At 45.2% G+C, this 16900-nt stretch overlaps 1 protein-coding gene across 5 annotated transcripts in view; it reads right to left on the bottom strand.

Annotated features, from left to right (window-relative positions):
- LOC132836721 (RAC-beta serine/threonine-protein kinase) overlaps positions 1–11151 on the bottom strand; it is a 98470-nt gene extending 87319 nt beyond the window's left edge. For all 5 annotated transcript variants that reach the window (XM_060856133.1, XM_060856137.1, XM_060856132.1 and 2 more), the window contains exon 1: positions 11009–11151. The gene's annotated coding sequence lies outside the window, so the exon portion shown is untranslated. The remainder of the gene's footprint in view (positions 1–11008) is intronic.
- Between the last annotated feature and the right edge of the window lie 5749 nt (positions 11152–16900).

Here is a 16900-nt window from a genome sequence, read left to right as displayed (position 1 = left end):
TTGAACTGAATGTAAAGCACTCTGCATACTGTCCCCATTAAACACTCTCTGGTCAAGTACAGCTTTGGGTCAGATATAGAGTGAAGCTCGCTCTACTCTTTTGAAACAGAGTAAAAGGCCCTCAGTGCTGGCCCATCAAACACTCCCAGGACAGGGTCAGCACAGGGTTACATACTGTAAATCTGTCTTGACACTTTACATCAAACATTTGCAGGACTAGTGCTGCACAGAGTTGGAGACAGATAAAGCTGTCCAGACACTGTCCCCAAACACTCCTAGAACAGGCACTGCATGGGATTAAATACAGGATAAAGCATTCTCTACTCTGTTACACTGAAACAACGCTCTACATTGACAGCACAAGTTAGATACAAAGTAAAGCTTCATCGACACAGTCCCCGTTAAACACTCCCTGGATAGGTACAACACGGAGGTTAGATACAGACTAAAGCTTCCTCTACACTGTGTAAACAATGCTGTCGAACCCCAAGACCCACAATTCTCACACCTGGGCCTTTCCCTCAGCAAGCTTACTAGAGGAGTGCCACTATGTTATTGAGTTCTGAGTTTACCCCACGTACGTTTGTCTTCTCAGTGTGGTATTGGTTGGAAGATGTGCACATATGTCCTGAAGCACAAAACAACAAGGATTCTATAGCCCTATTATAACAAAGACAGAAATTTACAGGATCATACAGGGAGATTCCAGCGGAGCTGGAACCAACCCCAGGAGACCAACGCTGATCCACAGGATCACCTGGCACTCATGTGTCAGGTCTCCTGCTGTGATATCAGCACAAGCACAGAGTGCTCCTCAGACTTTCCTGCAGTATCTATTTCTCACTATATCAGCGAGTTAAGAACCCAGCTCCTTGCAGCCTTTTCACACGCTCATTAATGTAAAGGGTGAACCTGTGTGCAGCCTGCATGGGGACCTTTGGGCAAAACCACAGTCCCTCCTATATCCTTGTAGGGAGAGCAGGTTCACACCCAGAAAACATCACAGGAGAGCTCTGTGTACTACAGCTTCACTGCTGGGGAGTGGATTTATTTATGTGACGAGGTTACATAGACACTTCCCACTACAAAAGCAACAAGATGCAAAGTTTTTTTTTTAAAAATAGCAACCAAATTGCTCTGCGTGCCTTGGTGCAATAAACCCCAGCTCAGCTCAACCCCTTCTTACCTGAAACGTGCAGAGTGATCACGTAGCACCCTTCTGTGCTAATAATTTAAATTATGTACAAGACTAAAAATACTGAAAAGCAGCCAAGTTTCATTTGGTCCAGAGCTGCTGCTTTGCTTCATTCTGTGTGCAGTGGTTTACAGGTGACTACCAGTAATCAAAACAGCTCAGCCCACCAAGATACAATCGGCACATGTAAACAGCTGTCGCCATGGTTGCATTGCTGGGTAATATCCTGGGAAAAAAAAACCCATGTCACAAAACGTATGGGAAAAGTGGTATGAAAGGCAGCCATACATCTGTGTGCACCCAGTAGCCTGCCCACATCACACGTCTGCAAGATCAAAATCATGCACATGTCCCAGTCTAGTTACTCAAACACACACTTTCAGCTGACACTTCTGTTTAATACAACAGGAGAGCTGTAGTGTCAATGGTCCCTTTCAAAAAAAAGGGACACAAAGCCACTTGCCACCCAGATAGGCATGAAAGATTCCCAGGGAAGGGCCGGGGAATTTCACCACTGGGCCTGGGTTATACCTATTCTTCAACAAAAATCATTCACTTTGCATACACGAGCTGTAGTGTTTCCTACATCTATTTACAGCATTCAGAAAACCCAGGCTGTAGCTTTCATGAACAGAACTCTGATTACCACACAGTGATCACACACAGACAGCGCCAGTGTCACAAGCAGTGGTCACGAAGGCTTCATCTAGGAAAAAGGGAAGCTGGGGAGCATATGCATCTATTACTGAAGGCAGCAATGCATATCCAGGGAGCGGTGAGCAAAACATAGCAGATATTGTGCTTCATAAACAGAGAGTTTCAGCACTAGATGCACCCTTCCAGCCGAGAAGCAAGGACATTATTCTGTGCCCTTATAAAGCTCAAACTGAGAATGTGTATAAGGTATGAGCAGATAGGGAAAAAAAAGGTGTCAGGTTTTGGGTTGCGAGACAAAGGGTCAGCTAACATGACTTTGACCAGATAAGAACTTGCAGTAAACAATGAGGTGCTGGAGGCAAGGGTAGTGGTTTAACAAGATGAGGAACATCCATTGTGTAATGCCAGTTAACGAAGTGAGAAATATCCATTGTGAAATGCTCGATGAATTAATCTTTACTGTTGATGCTCACTAATCAATATCGATGTTGTGTTATTTGGATACTGCTCCCTGTAAGTGACTATATAATTTCTTAAGAATCTGCTGTTCGAAAGGAGACTGAGAACTCATGTCTCTGTGCACACAGGCGATCGCCCACTCTTCCTCCAAGGCCCAGAATAAAGATGAAGGAGGTAAAGCCATACTGTGTCTGAGTGTTTGCTTCAACTGAGGCGGGGACAGGGAAACGGGATGACAACACTGAGTCCCCAAACGGAGGACTGCATCTCGTTCTGGTTTTGTTTTTGAGGTGCAGAGGAGATTTACAAAGTAGATTAGATCAAAAATTACTCCCCTATTCTTTTTCATGGTATGTGGACATCAATGACAGGGATAACACGTACTACCTCTCCCTAACTGGGTTTGAACTGAGTAACTACAGCCTTTTCAGAGGGCAATTACAAGTCAACCCATTGCTGTGGGTCTGGACTCAAGTGCGGGCCAGAGCTGGTGAGGACGGCAGATGCCCTTTCCTAAAGGGCATCAATGAACCAAATCAGACATTAGTGATCAATGATAGTGATGCTGACCATGAAACTAAAGATGAGCTTTCAATTCCAGATTTGTTAATTCACTTCAGATGTTTACAGCTAGCGGGAATGACGGGATTCCAACCTATGTTCGAAGTAACTCGCCCAGTGGTCTTATAACAGCCCAGCGGTCTTATAACAGCCCAGCCTCCCCCAAAACCTAGCTTCCAAGCCACCCGATAACGATCTCCAAGATCAAACCATCTTAGCGCCTCTAATGTCACCAGACGTTGGGCCAGAGGAAGCTGGAACTCAAAGGCTTGATGACAGATGCCTGACTGTAAGGGGTTTGGAAGGGCAATTAAACATCGCAAAATATCCATTTGTTGGACACTGTTCATTGCCTCTTGACATCCCAAAGGACATTCTGTGACTAATAAAATATTTTGCAAGTGTCGCCACTGTTGGGCACGAAGTTATCACAGCAGCTGACTCGCCAAGGGAAGAGAAGAAATTGCTGGAAATGCCTGCCTTTGAACACTTAGTTGGTAGCAACTGAATCACCAAGTGCCAATTTATAGGTATGGACAAGATCACAGACCACAAAGGTTGGACACAACAAGGGATAAAGTACTCCACAGTCAACAATCACACAGCACGTTAGGATCTTAGCCTGGGTGGGTGACGGACAGAAGCTTGACTGCATGGATTCAAAAACAAGATTTCAACAGGAAATCTGCAAACTCCGAGCTGTTGGTATGTTCACAGACCGGAGAAAGCATAAAAAGATTGTGGATACGTGTACTAGCTAGAGGGGACAGATAGGTTAAAGAGGAATTCCTTTTGAGGAGGGAAATGGTCAGGATCAGTTACTCATGTTGGGAGTAAATCAAACTACCTGCACACCCAGCACCAAGTCCCAGATGTTTTGTCTACACCACTGACTGAGCACATCAACACAACAGGAAACAAGTATAACATCCACAAGTGCCTGGCCTTATTTTGATCTACATCTTTCCATAAATAAGGGACCCAAAATTGTTTACAGGATTCCAGCTTCAGTCTGACAAGTGCCTTGCCCAGTTTTTGTAAAACATCCTTATTTTCACATCCCATTAGCTGGAAAGAAAGGTCAGCATCCCTCTTGCACTCCCAATTACCAAGTGAAAACTCGAGTCAATTCTGCCCTTAGCATTCTAAATCTCAGAGAATACAACTCTAGTTTGATAAATTTCAGTTTATAATTTAACACTTGGGAATCCAGGTCAACCTACATTGTGCTGCCATCAATGGCATATACAATATCCCTTGCAAGGTGTGATATCTAAAACTGCTCACAGTGACTCCAAGTGTGATCTAACCAGAGGCTCATATCGCTATAGCATGCCTGCTGCTCACTGTATTTTGATCCTCCAGGTTCACTCACAATAGGTCTTACCAAAAAGGTGAGGGGAATCTCACCTTTCCACATAGCATCTCAAACTATTTATCACATAATAAGCTTTCCATTAACGTGGCTGTTGCCAATCTGTGTGGGAGGCCCAAAATATTAAGCGTTTTAACTCCGTTAATTGACTGTGGTGGCACCCAGCTCTACCCCATCACCACCGGGCTCAATTCCGCTGCTGTTGTTAAACTGTCAGGTGGTTTATCCGTGATCCAGTGCTGGAGGAGCAGGTATTTCCTCCAATTAAATATCGGGAACTCTGAAGCTGTTGTTTCAGGTACCTGCTTTTAATGAGACATTTGAAAGCCTTCATAACGCGCCTATGGAGCAGGTTCATTCCGTTAAAGAAGTTACATAAATGCAAATTGTTGTTGTCACTACCTGACTAATACATTAGTACCACTGAGGAAAATCATACTGTCTTCAATGTTGAGGGATATATTCCTTGTCTGATAATCTTATGATTTTTCAAGTCTGTCCCATCAGCAACATCCTCTAACTAACACCAGCCCTCACCTTACAGAACTCCAGATGCTCTCACTCTCTGCAATGTTGTGTTCGAGGGACTCAATCTATAATTACACTGCGGGGGCGTTTTTACTTTCACAGTTCAAGTGTGTGTACAAAAAGTTCACACCTGTCCCACCCACCACTTATGGTAATCACCTTCAACTGAAATCCTCATGAATAGCAAAGCAATTAACTGGTTTGTGGCCCTGGGACGAGTGCTGGACATGTCTTGATGTGGCAGGCAGAGTCTAAAGCCACCTTTGTCCAGCCCACTGTCTCTGGGAACAATACCAAATATTAAGGCCCATTCCTGGTTAGTCAGGCTTCAGAGGCAGTCACTAAGTGCTCAGCAGGATTCCACGAACAGCAACGGGATGAGCGACTCCTCAGGTCCTAATGTTGTTGGCCAGAGACCAGGAGAACTCATTGATCTACGTCAACATCCATCTGATCTGCAGAACCAAATGGATGGATTTACATTGCTTCCCTCCTGCATGCTTCTTAGTGACAGTAGTATTCCCCCAATACTCCAAATAAAACCCTCAATTACTCACTCGAGTCCGGTGGTGACAATTGAAACTTCAACCATCCCAGCTCAGGAGATAAAAACATTAATGATCAAATCAATCCTGGGAAAGACAAAAACTGCACTGATCTAGCATCAAGACAGTTTTCAATGCAGAAAGGATATTACCACCCCCTCCACCCCCCAGCTGGGATGTCCTAGGATTGGGAAACAGTCTCAGAATAAGAGGTAGGTACAATGAGAAGGAATTTTCATCACTTAGTGGAAGGCAAACCATTAGAATTCTCTACTTCAGATGGCTGTGGAGGATCAGTCATTCAGTATGGTCACGACAGAGATTGCGAGATTTCTAGATATTAGAAACAAAGAGATACGGGGAGGGTGCTGAAGGAAAGAAAAAAAAAATCAGCCATGACCTCAATGGCCGCACGGGTTGAATGGCCTCCTTCTGCTCCTACCTCTGATATTCTTAAATCAATTTCTATGCATTTCTCACGATCGGACATCAAACCATATAACAAGGTGCTCGTAGACAATGACCCAAAGTCTGTCAAAGAGATGGTTTCATAGACATGTCTTAAAAGGAATAAATAGATGTACAGATGTTGGGAAATTTAGAGAAAAGAAGAATTTCAGAATTTAGGATCCAAAAACACAGCTATTAAACAAAATTGGTCATGTAAAAAGGCCAAAATCAAAGATGCAAGACGTCTTGGACAGATGGGTGCTAGATGAGATTACAGGTAGGAAGGAATGGGGGATGGATTTGCAAACAAGGACAGAAAATATAAAGACGTTGCATCGCTTACCAAAGGCCCGATGTAGGTCATACAAACACAAGAAACAGGAGCAGAACTCAGTCACTTGGCCCCTCGAGCATGCTCCGTCATTCAACAAGAACATGTTCAGATCTGGTAATGGTTCAAGTTCCACCTTCCCATCTATCTCCAATAACCCTAATTCCCCTGCCTACCCAGAACCACAGGAACGACGTTTTAATGGAACATTCTGGCACAGGCAGCAAATTTGGACAACACAGAGTCATAGACATGTACAGCACGGAAACAGACCCTTTGGTCAAACTGTCTATGCCAACCAGATATCCTAAATTAAAACTAGTTTCATTTGCCAGCACTTGCCTCATATCCCTCCAAACCCTTCCTATTCATATACCCACCCAGATGCCTTTTAAATGCTGCAATTGCACCAGCCTCCACCACTTCCTCTGGCAGCTCATTCCATACACATACCACCCTGTGCACAGAAACTGTTGCCCCTTAGGTCCCTTTTAAATCTTTCCTCTTTCACCCTAAACCTATGCCCTCTAATCTGGACTCCCCCACCCCAGGAAAAAGACCTTGTCTATTTACCCTATCCACGTCCCTCAAGATTTTATAAACTTCTATAAGGTCACCCTTCAGCCTCCGACACTCTAGGGAAAACAGCCCCCACCTATTCAGCCTCTCCGCATGCCTCAAACTGTCCAGCCATGGCGACATCCTTGCAAATCTTTTCTGAACCCTTTCAAGTATAAAAGACAGAACAGGAGAAGTCAGTCAGCAGTGCATCAGGGGACCAGACTAACAGAAGCATGGACAGGTGTTTCAGCTGATCAGCTGAGACAGATTTGAGTGCCTTTCAAGAAGTGAAAATAAGCAGCCTCAACAGTGCTGCAGCTATGCAGTTGGAAGCTTATCTTGGGGTTACTTAGAACACTGTTGTGAACAGTTTGGTTCAGCCTCAGAGTTGCCAGAATGGAATCAGTAGCAAAAGAAAAAGGTGTATTTTACAGAGGATACAAGATAAAACTCAATTAAGCCAATTATTAAAAGGATAAAGTTAAACTGCTTCAAGTTGAGTTTCCTGCTCCATAGATCAGGAAGTAATGAGCTGCACTCATTCTGCATTAACTTCTCTAGATTGTTGATATTTTCTGGGGAGGGGGTTTAGGGTTCACCCTTGTGTAGAACTCCAGGGAAAGTGTGGCTGGAGGGAAAGAGGGCAGGAGGTCAGTCATTTGGAGACGGTGCCTGGACAGTCCCGGACTGTTCTCGGTTACATTTCAGTGAGCAGAGTTCGGTTTTAATCATTATACCTGTAAACAAAAGACGTGATCAGGGTTGAAACAGCTCTTTGATGTAATGTTTCTATCAGGACCTTCAGATCCCCTTCAGAAAATCCAGTATGCAAATAATTGATATTCGGACAATTGAGGCTCCTCTGTATAAATGCTAACGCACAGGGTCTAAACCAATGGGACAACTTTGATCCACTTATTCCCCTGACCTTATAACCAACCCTGTTTCATTGAACTTATCAAAATATGGAATTTAAATTAGTTACATTAAAAAATCAAGTTCAAATTAAGTCTAAGAGCTTTCTTTTTAGAAGCAGCCCAGTGCATCAAACTTGGAACCTTCAGATGGTGCAGAGAAGCACAGAACACCACTTGCCAAAATGCAAAGCACAATGATGTTTGGCAACATCGTACCTGACGATAACAAAAAAATGCAAAGCAGTTCCTATCCACGATGCCCAATAGGCTAACAAATACTACTGAGCCTCCAAAGCATCGACCCTGGCTCCAAGCTTCAGTTTCAGGGCAAGCATCACTGTCGACCTAGAGAATCTCAAACAGGCCTCTGACACAAGTGCAGATGGAGGAAGCATGCTCAAGTGATCAAAGCAAGCCACAGAAAGCCTTCCTCCACATCTAGTTCCAACTGAGCCAACAACGGGAAGTCCAAAATGGGAAGCAGCCCAGAACCTGCCACCAACAGTCACCTTAGATGAGCAAAGAATGTAGAGAGAGGGTGGAACCTGATGCAGGTTCACAAAAAGATCATCTCACAATGTGTACTGTTCTTTCTGGAAGCATGGTCCTTCCACATTTAGGCCCCCCACCTTTCAAAATCCTTCAAAGGATTTATGAACCTGTCTCATCACCAGTGGGGACAATTCACAGTCCTCACACAGGTCTCAGTACAGCAGAGTTGGATCGGAACATTCTCTGCTTTTATCTCAGCTCAGGCATTAGCTCCAGAATTGATCTCCTGAGAAAAAAGCTCTCCTCACCCCTACTGCATTCTTCAACCGAGGGAACCTGCTCTCTTTCTCAACAACACATAAAGTAGGAACAGGAGAAGACTATTTGGCACTTCCAAACCACTCACTATTCAATGAGATTGTGGCTGATCATCGACTCCACACCATTTTCCTGAACTACCCGTGTATCCCTTCACCTCTTTATTACGTAGAAATCTGTCTTGAACATACTCAACAACCAAGCCTCTAGAGGCATCCAGAACAGAGAATTCCAAAGACTCATCACCACTTAAAATACTCCAACTCATCTCAGTCCTAAATGGCCAATCTCTTATCCCAAGACAGGGCCCCCTGGTTCCAGGCTAGAAAACATTTCTTCCCATATCTGAAACTGTTCAGGTATTTGAACAGTTAACTACAAGATGCTGCAGGCTCTGTGCAATAGGCAATCAAAAGGAGGACTTTTTCAACCTTCTCAGAGTCTTCCTTCTCCACCTCTTCCCATTCCCCACAAAGGAACAAGCCAGAAAATCTCCCAAATCTTCACTATCAGCTCAGTTCAAACACATTCACTCCTGCATGTTTCACCCCCTCCCTTAGCTACCTCCAGCCATCCCACATTATCAAAGTGTTGGAACTCTTTGCTCTATTCCTGTTGCTGTTCAGATTATTAAATACCCAAAAGTTCAGTTTGTTCCCTCAGGCCCGGGTCCACACTGCCACCTATGCATGTGTCGGTTTCTATAGGAGCCTAGACTGTATGGTAGTGGTCCTTCACCAGGGCTCTTTTGACATGAAGCAGGAAGTGCAGAGATATCTTGGTGAGGCCCCACTCACATTTGACTTATCTGGCCTCTCACAACTAATAAGAAACAAAACAATATTATTTGGAACATCACCTCATTTTACTCCTCCCTAAGGAGGCTGTCTGTGTGTTGAAGCAACACAGAGCAGAGCTACCTTATTTGTTTAACACCAGCCACCCCTCCAAATGAGCCAACAGCAGCTCTACAAACAGCAATCACTTGCAATCTCCTAGTATGGTCAGCAGCAAGCATATTTTGCCACTTCCCTATCAGTCACATTGGAGTACAAGGGATAACTTAACTCCAAAAGCATCAGTTGCTTCTGAACAACAGTGGTGGGAGTAATCCAGCTGAAGACCAGCAAGTGTCGTTGAGTGAGAGATCTTCCTCAGACAGAAACATAAAGCTAATGACAACTCAAGTTTCAATGCTCACTGTTTAAAGTCAAGACATTGAGCATACTTGGAAGCGAATTCACATCAAATCTGGAGATTAATGCTCAGACTCCACTCTAACATCAGCATATTGCAGTAGTCATCTCCTTTAACGCCATCATCAAACCTGCTATCACTACCTCCTCCTTTTGGAATATAACTCATTGTCAACTGGAACCAGTCCCAGGAAAAGTACTCGTTAGCGTGAATTTACACAGGCTCTGCTGTCAACAAGCCAGCCTGTCTGCGAACAGGTTGCAAAGACACCAGAGTCTGCAAAGCATCAGTGAATGAGCACAGCCAGGTTTATGCTTTAGTCAAGACCCCACAGCTTGTTGAGCCCCCTTCCCAAGCATCTCCACCTGCACATGACTAGTAGCCATTCAGCATCAGGCTATAACCCCAGCTCCATCAAGACCAGTTATTAGCCTTTAAGTAGACAGTTGGGAATCAAATACCAACAATGCAGATCTTATTGTAAAAAAAGTGAACCTAAAAGCAGCATGCACCAATAAATTACTTTTATCAGATATGGGCTGAGACTATCCACCTAATCTAATCAAGGGAGGTGAGGAGTGTCTCAGATCTGTCATATCTAAAATGAGTTGAGGGGGTTGTGGTGAAGAGACAGATCCTCTCATTGAAAAAGAAAAGTATATCCGCTGGTCCAAAGGGAGAGGACAGATACTTCCCTCCAATCCAAAGAGAGGAGCAAATTTCTCCTCCAGTCCAATAGGACTGGACAGACTAACCCCCTCCAAATACAATACAATAGACAGACCACACAACCCCAAATCCAATGGGATTAGACAGATCCTTCACCCATCTCCCCATCCAAAAGGGATCAGGCAGATCATAGAATCCCCACAGTGTGAAAACAGGTCATTTGGCCCAACAAGTCCACACCGACCCTCCAAACAGTAACCCACCCCAGGCGCCATTACTCTACATTTACCCCCAGACTAATGCACCTACACATCCCTGAACAATTTAGCATGGCCAGTTCACCCTGACCTGCACATCTTTGTGACTGTGGGAGGAAACCGGAGCACCCCGGGGGGCGGGGGGGGGGGAACCCACACAGACACGGGGAGGGTGTGCAAACTCCACACAGACAGCCGCCTGGAGCTGGAGCCGAACCCGGGACCCTGTGGCTGTGAAGCAGCAGCAGCGGTGACCAGATTCCGCACCCCCCTCCCCTCCCCCATATCTCCTCCACCAGTCCAAAGGGATCAGGTAGATCTCCCCCACCCCCTTTTAGTCCAAAGGGGATTGGGCAGATCCTCCCGACCCAAAGGAAAGGGGCAGATTCCCCACCTCCGCCTGCCCCCCCCCTCCCGGAGGCCGCGCTCCCTTACCCCCGGCGCGGGGGTCCCCGCTTTCGCGGACGGTCTCTCGCTTTTCCCCCCCCCCGGGTACCTGGCGGCTTGCTGTGGGACAGTGTGTACGTTGGGCTCGGGGCCCCCGGGCTCCGGCCTCTCAGTCTCTGCCTCCCAGGCTCCTCTCTCTCAGACTCCGCGGGAAGGCCCGGCTCCCGGACATGACTCGGGAGGCGACCGGAAGTAGTGGGACCGCGGGGCATGACGGGCACCAAAACCGCCCTCGCCAATCAGAACCCGCACAGCTCCGGGGTGGCGGCGGCAGCCAATCGTCAAGCGGGAAACGCCGGCCAATCAGGAGTAAGGCTGAGGTGAGGTGGCGGAGCGCAATAATATTCCCGGACCGTAACAACCATTCCCAGGGCTTGGTAACCATCCCATATCCCAGTAACCATCCCATATCCCAGTAACCATCCCATATCCTAGTAACCATTCCCAGGGCTTGGTAACCATCCCATATCCCAGTAACCATCCCATATCCTAGTAACCATTCCCAGGGCTTGGTAACCATCCCATATCCTAGTAACCATCCCATATCCTAGTAACCATTCCCAGGGCTTGGTAACCATCCCATATCCCAGTAACCATCCCATATCCTAGTAACCATTCCCAGGGCTTGGTAACCATCCCATATCCTAGTAACCATCCCATATCCTAGTAACCATTCCCAGGGCTTGGTAACCATCCCATATCCTAGTAACCATCCCATATCCTAGTAACCATTCCCAGGGCTTGGTAACCATCCCATATCCTAGTAACCATTCCATATCCTAGTAACCATCCCATATCCTAGTAACCATTCCCAGAGCTTGGTAACCATCCCATATCCCAGTAACCATCCCATATCCTAGTAACCATTCCCAGGGCTTGGTAACCATCCCATATCCTAGTAACCATCCCATATCCTAGTAACCATTCCCAGGGCTTGGTAACCATCCCATATCCTAGTAACCATCCCATATCCTAGTAACCATTCCCAGGGCTTGGTAACCATCCCATATCCTAGTAACCATCCCATATCCTAGTAACCATCCCATATCCTAGTAACCATTCCCAGGGCTTGGTAACCATCCCATATCCTAGTAACCATCCCATATCCTAGTAACCATTCCCAGAGCTTGGTAACCATCCCATATCCTAGTAACCATCCCATATCCTAGTAACCATTCCATATCCTAGTAACCATCCCATATCCTAGTAACCATTCCCAGGGCTTGGTAACCATCCCATATCCTAGTAACCATCCCATATCCCAGTAACCATCCCATATCCTAGTAACTATTCCCAGGGCTTGGTAACCATCCCATAGCTAAGTAACCATCCCATATCCTAGTAACCATTCCCAGGGCTTGGTAACCATCCCATATCCCAGTAACCATCCCATATCCTAGTAACCATCCCATATCCCAGTAACCATCTCATATCCTAGTAACCATCCCATATCCTAGTAACCATTCCCATAGCTTGGTAACCATCCCATATCCTAGTAACCATCCCATATCCTAGTAACCATTCCCAGAGCTTGGTAACCATCCCATATCCCAGTAACCATCCCATATCCTAGTAACCATTCCCAGAGCTTGGTAACCATCCCATATCCCAGTAACCATCCCATATCCTAGTAACCATTCCCAGAGCTTGGTAACCATCCCATATCCTAGTAACCATCTCATACCTTAGCAACCATCCCTGACCCAAGTAACCATCCCATATCCTAGTAACCATTCCCATAGCTTGGTAACCATCCCATATCCCAGTAACCATCTCATACCTTAGCAACCATCCCTGACCCAAGTAACCATTCCCATAGCTTGGTAACCATCCCATATCCTAGTAACCATCTCATACCTTAGCAACCATTCCTGACCCAAGTAACCTTTCCCATAGCTTGGTAACCATCCCATATCCTAGTAACCATCTCATACCTTAGCCACCATCCTTGACCCAAGTAACCATTCCCATAGCTTGGTAACCATCCCATATCCCAGTAACCATCTCATACCTTAGCAACCATCCTTGACCCAAGTAACCATTCCCATAGCTTGGTAACCATCCCATATCCTAGTAAATATCCGTGACCCAAGCAAACATTCCCATAGCTTGGTAACCATCCCATATCCTAGTAAACATCTCATACCTTAGCAACCATCCTTGACCCAAGTAACCATTCCCATAGCATGGTAACCATCCCATATCCTAGTAAATATCCCTGACCCAAGCAACCAATCCCATGGCTTGGTAACCATCCCATATCCTAGTAAACATCTCATACCTTAGCAACCATCCTTGACCCAAGTAACCATTCCCATAGCATGGTAACCATCCCATATCCTAGTAAATATCCCTGACCCAAGCAACCAATCCCATGGCTTGGTAACCATACCATAGTTTGGTAATGGTACCATTTCCTGGCAATCATCTAATAACCTGGCAACCATACCATGCTCTGGCAACTAACCCTTAGCTTGGTAACCATCCCGAACATAGAACATTACAGCGGAGTAAAGGCCTTTCGGCCCTCAATGTTGCCCTGACCTGTGGAACCAATCTGACCCAAGAAATCATCCTACAGCCTGGCAACTATCCCACAGCAGAGCAGCCATCCCATAGTCTGGTAACCATCCACACTATAGCAACCATACCATAGCCTAGCAACTATACCATAGAGTCATACAGCACAGAAACAGAGTCTTCGATACAACGACCATGATGACCGGGTTTCCCAAACTAAACTAGTCCCATTTGCTTGTGTTTGGCCTATTTCCCTCTAAACCTTTCCTATTTGTGTAGCTTGGTAACCATCTCATAGCCTGCAAACCATCAATATCCTAGCAATTATCACATGGCCTCATAACCACACCATAGGCAAGCAACCATCCCATAGCCAGGTAACCATCCTATGGCTTGGCAATCATTCTATAGTTTGGTTGCTATCCCGTTGCTTGGTAAATATCCTATTATTGAGTTACTATCCCATAACCTGGTAAGCATGTCACAACCTGGTAAACTTTCCATACCCTAGCAACCATCCCAACAGCATGGTAAGCATTCCATAGCTTGATTTACATTCCATGACTTGGCAACCATGCTGTGTTCTTGGTTCCTGGTTCAGGTAGAGCCCATCAAACAATACAGTTTCTTCTTGTACCATTACCGGGACCAGTGTACCATCAAATGGAAGCCATCTTTATTGCATTATGTCTTCAAGCATGTGTTCATACCTTTTAAATTTACCCCAGTATCAATTTCCATATGACTCAGACAATAATCCCAAAACTGAATCATCTTGAAATCCTGTATACTTTAATATAACTCCGAGTTGCTGCTAGAAACTCTAGAAGCAAAACCTTTTAGCTACTCTTTTCTACATTGTTGACCGCAATTGTACTACAAGAATCGGATCCTTCCCCATCTTCTTCAGTACACAATAGCTAAAGAATTACTAAGGTATCGAGAGCTTTGAATACAAGAGCAGACATTTTAAATTCAAAATCGAAAAGTGTGGCACTGGAAAAGCACAGATCAGGCAGCATCTGAGTAGCAGGAGAGTTGACGTTTAGGGCATAAGCCCGATTTTAAAATCAAAGTGTCACTTATCTAGGAGCCAGCATAGGCAGGCACACATGCCGCACAGTAAAACGAAAAGAATGAATATGCATTTACATAGCAGGTCAGAGACTGGGAATCCTGCAGTGAGTAACTCACCTCCTAACACCCCAAAGCATGTGTACCATCTACAAAACACAACTCAATGGAAAACTTGTCTGGAGGTGTGCAGCTCTAACGACAATCAAAAAGCTCCCTCCCTAAGAGCGCTGTGGGATTACCTACAGAAAATGGAACGCAATGGTTCAAGAAGGCAGCTCACTACCACCTTCTCAAGGGCAACTACGGTTAGGCAACAAATGCTGGTCCAACCAACAACACTCACATCCCATTAATACTCTGGGCAATTTGTCCAGGTGAATGTTTAAGTTGATTGTGCGCTGCCAATCAAGTGGGCTACTCCTGGATGGCACAAGCATTCTTGAATTATTGCAGCTGTATCCATCCAGACAAGCTTCCCATCACATCCCTGAGCTGTGCCTTGTAGATGGTGCAAAGGCCTTTGAGAGTCCGGATGCAGAATTCCACCCTCTGAAAAGCCAAAAAGCTGTTCCACTTGAGTCTCCAGTAAAATATGACCCTCGGATTATTGTCAATGCATTTTAATATGTTGAGTCAGTTGTACTTGATTGTTTTTGATGAGATGTTTGTGATGAGTTTGGATGAAATTCATAGAGTGAGTTTTGTTTGACAGTTTGTAGTAAGTTTAGTTGATTTGATTATACTGGTTGCACCATATTGGATAATTTATATTTGCTCAGTTATACCCGACTGACCCTGTTGAATGAGTTATGATGGATTCCTTGAATAAAATGATTTGCATTGGACAAGTCGCATTGAGTGACTTGTGCTCAGTGAGTTGTGCTTTAAGATATTAGGGCTTGCATTTATGTAGCACCTTCATGGCACCTTGAAATGGGCAGCACAGTGGCTCAGTGGTTAGCACTGCTACCTAACCAGTGGTTAGCCAGGAACCTGGGTTCAATTCTTGCTTTAGGCAACTGTCTGTGTGGAGTTTACACATTCTCTCTGTGTGGGTTTCCTCCCACAGTCCAAAGATGTGCAGGTTAGGTGAATTGGCCATGCTAAATTGCCTGTAGTACTAGGTGCATTAGTCAGAGGGGTAGGTTGCTCTTTGGAGGGTCAGTGTGAACTTTTTGGGCTGAAGGGCCTGTTTCCACACTGTAGGTAATCTACTCTAAATAATTTAAAATCAATTATGCATTTTTTTTAAAAAGTATGGTATTATACAAGACGCTGCAGCCAATTTGAGAGCAGCAAGCTCCCACAACCAGCAATCTGATTAATACATGACCAGATTATCTGATTTTGTGAAATTCATTGAGGGATAGTGACAGAACATTAGGGAGAGCTCTCCTGTCCTTTTATATCATGTGGGGTGCTTCGGTTTAACATTTTCAAACCAAACAAAAACTGCTTCCACAGCACTGGAATATTCTGACTTGGAGACAAAGGTTATACTATGGAAGCATAGTTGGAACAGAATTTCTTTATCGTGGAAGCAATCCATTCATCCCATCGAGTCCACCCCGACCCTCCAAAGAGCATTCCATCCAGACCCACTCCTCTATTCTCTCCCTGTAACCCCGCATTTTCCATGGCTAATCCACTTAACCTGTGCAACTCTGGACACTATAGGCAATTTAGCATGGTCAATCCAACTAATCTGTGGGAGGAAATTGGAGCAGAAAAGGGAACCTACGCAGACGTAGAGAGGGTGTGCATGCTCCACACCCACAGTCGCCCAAGACTGAAATCAAACCCCGAGTCCCTGTTGCTGTGATGCAATAGTCCTAACCACTGAGCCACCCCAAGTTGGCAGACAGATGAGTTGAAAATGTGTTGCTGGAAAAGCGCAGCAGGTCAGGCAGCATCCAAGGAGCAGCAGAATCAACGTTTCGGGCATGAGCCCTTCTTCAGGAATGAGGAAAGGGCTGAAGAAGGGCTCATGCCCGAAAGGTCGCTTCTCCTGCTCCTTGGATGCTGCCTGACCTGCTGCGCTTTTCCAGCAACACATTTTCAGCTCTGATCTCCAGCATCTGCAGTCCTCACTTTCTCCCAGACAGATGAGTTGTACAGTTTAAATATTCTTGAGGGAGTTGTGCTTAGTGAGTGTAAAGTTGGATTGTTGACATCCAAGTAGTTACATTGTAGGACGTTTCTTGGATGTTCTGTGTGTGAAAAGTGCAGTCAAGTTACATTGCATCATGTTGGATGAGTGTCTTTGAGAACTTCGGTGGCTAAGGAATTGAATTTGGGCAACTTGTTGAGAATTAATTCAATTGCATAAGTTGCATTGAGTGAC

This window comes from Hemiscyllium ocellatum, chromosome 47, assembly GCF_020745735.1.
Source record: "Hemiscyllium ocellatum isolate sHemOce1 chromosome 47, sHemOce1.pat.X.cur, whole genome shotgun sequence".
Taxonomy (NCBI): Eukaryota; Metazoa; Chordata; class Chondrichthyes; order Orectolobiformes; family Hemiscylliidae; genus Hemiscyllium; species Hemiscyllium ocellatum.
This window is presented reverse-complemented; position numbering and strand designations above follow the sequence as displayed.